The following is a 3,421-nucleotide window of genomic DNA, read 5'->3' as shown; positions in this document are numbered from 1 at the left end:
AACTTTTTATGTTTAGGCAACAAAACTACAACTTCTTTAGGTTTAGACAAAAAACTACAACTTTTTATGTTTAGGCAACAAAACTACAACTTCTTTAGGTTTAGACAAATAAAAACTATAACTTCTTTAAGTTTAGGCAACAAAATTACAACTTCTTTAGGTTTAGACAAAAAAAACTACAACTTATTTAGGTTTAGGCAACAAAACTGAAACTTTTTAGGTTTAGACAACAAAACTACAACTTTTCTAGGTTTAGACAACAAAACTACAACTTCTTTAGGTTTAGACAAAAAACTACAACTTCATTAAGTTTAGGCAACAAAATTACAACTTCTTTAGGTTTAGACAAAAAAAACTACAACTTATTTAGGTTTAGGCAACAAAACTGAAACTTTTTAGGTTTAGACAAAAAACTACAACTTCTTTAGGGTTAGGCAACAAAACTACAACTTCTTTAGGGTTAGACAACAAAACTACAACTTCTTTAGGTTTAGACAACAAAACTACAACTTCTTTAGGGTTAGGCAACAAAACTACAACTTCTTTAGGGTTAGACAACGAAACTACAATTTCTTTAGGGTTAGACAACAAAACTACAATTTCTTTGGGGTTAGACAACAAAAAAAACAGTTTGTTAAGTTTTGGGAAAAATATAGTTTTGGCTTAAATTAACCTAATTTCAAAAGTTAAACTTAAGGTTGTGAACACAAAGACAACAACATGTTGTTGGTTTCACACAGGATGCGAACCCCGGTTACCGTGGTGAAAATATTGTGTTTTGTGTTCCTTCTATCGTCCCCTAACTCCACCTCAAATGCTTATACTACAGCGCCGGACTTCCACTTTCACTCCTCTCATAATTAAGTTGCTATCATTGTCGTCTTCTTTTATTCCTTCTTTCCGTGCTCACCCATGTGAATCGATGATAAAAACCCACTAGTGGGTGTAACAGGCCCCTTCTGACCCATATCTATGAGGCTTATAACCACCAATAACGTCCCTTTAGTGACCTGATAACAGTCTCTGGTGTTATTTCAGTATTTAAGTTACGTAACAAAACAACAGTAAAAGAAGTCAACGTTGACTTTGTTTCACACGGGACATGAACAGCGGCCTCCTCGGTGAAAGTCCTGTGTTTGTTTGACCCGCCAAGCTCCCATACATGAGCCTGCCCGCCCTAGGACTTTCACGATCAGTTGCTCTGATCTTCTAATATTGACGTTGATGGGTTTACATCGAAATCAGTTGAAAGCCCGGTGCGTCAGATAGAGACGCTGAAGGCTGCATCGGTATCAGGCGCACTAACCAAGAGTCGGTATTTTGACGAGTTGGGAGGGAGAACGGGTTGTTAGGACAGCACAGGAACTGAATTTAGACCCTGGTTCCTCCTGTTGAACTGCAGGTAAGGTTCCAGGAAAGGTTTCTGGAAAACTTGTTGTAGTTGAAAAGAGACGAGAGAGGAAGGCCTTCATTCTAGAGCGGCCGTTTTGCACCAATGTCCAAAAATCATACAAGTGCATTTCAACTGTAGAAGATGTAAAGAGACGCCAGTTGCCTCAAGCGATCGGAGTCCAAATGCTGAAGTTCAAACACCTTCTGAGCTGAAGAGGAAAAAGTCCAACATATCTCACAGAATATCAGCTGAACGGATCCCGGCTGACGAGATGACGAGATGACGAGATGACGAGATGGATCTGAGCATCAAAGTGTGGATCTTTTCTTGATGGGAGTCAAAATGTTGAATATGTAGATCATGTCTTCACATCCCTCGGTACACTCCCATCCCTCCTCCTCCTCCTCCTCCTCCTCTCCTCCTCCTCCTCCTCCTCCCCTCCTCCTCCTCTCCTCCTCCTCCTCCTCTCTTCCTCCTCCTCCTCCTCCTCCTCCTCTCTTCCTACTCCTCCTCCTCCTCTCCTCCTCCTCCTCTTCCTCCCGTCCTCCTCCTCCTCCTCCTCTCCTCGGGTCTGTTAGCTGAGCTCAAGTGTTATTCCTCCTCTCCAACATTAACACATGCGACTCCATCCCTCTCGCCCTCCTTCAATCTGCTCACGCACTACTCTCTCTTCTTCTTCTTCTTCTTCTTCTTCTGTGCCTGAAGCGTCTGCAGGGAGGAGGCGGTGGCATGTAGAAATGTTAAAATATAACCATAAAATTAATGTGTCCTGGTCTTAAAATCTAGATGTGCTTTGATGACTTGCCTGAGGGAGAAGTGTAATAAAGACGTGATCGTGTCGAGAGCAGAATGAACACGTGGGTCTGACTGCTCTGAATTTTCAGGATTTTTAATCATATTTTCAAAATCATATTAATGTACAATTATCCTCCAACATATTTTTTATCCCCACAACTTTTAAACTATTGATGGTTTAGTAAGATTAAGGCTGTCTCTTAAACCATTCACTCTTCAGTACACACTACGTAAGTCATCTAAATTCTCTCTCTGTACAAAGCATGATGTCATTTAGCCCTCAGTTACTGACCATCCATTGGATGCATGCATTGTGGGAGAATGTGAGTCCAGTATATCGGGTATAATAGAATATGATCAGGCAGCACTACAAAGCCATATAGTGGATGATGTTTGACAGTCTGAATGTTGTACTTAGGGGCCACGACTAATGATTGACAATTATTCATTAGTCTATAAAATGTCAGAAAATAGTAAAAAAGAAAAAAAGAAGCCTGTTCCCAGAGCCATAGTGCTGTCTGGAAATGTCTAAAACCAACATATATTCAATTTAAAATGATATAAAACAGAGAAAATTACCAAATCTTCCTGAGAATGTTTTACAGTCAATCAATTTGTTGATTCACCTGCTTGAAATTGTCTTGACCAAGTTGTTTCAGCACAAGTTGTAATCGGATTTTAGTCAGATGACTAACCAGCCCGTTCTCATTCCCATGACGTCAGATACAGAGACTTCTTCACGTCCGTGTGATACCGCCACACCCCCGTTACCCTTTAGCACTAGTATGAGACGCACCAGGCGTTCCATTACCTACAATGTAAACTCATCCACGGCAACAGTAAATGCTCTGGAAAAGTGCGGCGGGAGTGTGGTGATGTAGTGTAAAGAGTGAATAGAAACACACACTGAGCGGACGATAGACAACGGGTGGACAGGTCCAACTAACACGAGGCTTTCATCCAGGAGACCGCTGTTCGTGTTCCCGTGTGTTCAGTTTCCCTTTGACGTTACAAACATCAACTAAAGTGACTCCAAGGCGGCGTGACAAAGGTTCTTTCACCCAGGAAGCTGCTGTTTGGGTGAAACCAAAAGTAAACATTGATTTTATGCTTCTTATGTTTCATTGCTTAACAAAGTTTGTTTCTGCAAGTGTGATCCCACTGAGCAAAGACACGTCCAAAAACATTAATTTAACGTCTCTGTCGACCGTCCAGAAGACGTCTACTGAGGAG

Source organism: Sebastes umbrosus, chromosome 3 (genome assembly GCF_015220745.1).
Source record: "Sebastes umbrosus isolate fSebUmb1 chromosome 3, fSebUmb1.pri, whole genome shotgun sequence".
NCBI lineage: Eukaryota > Metazoa > Chordata > Actinopteri > Perciformes > Sebastidae > Sebastes > Sebastes umbrosus.
This window is presented reverse-complemented; position numbering follows the sequence as displayed.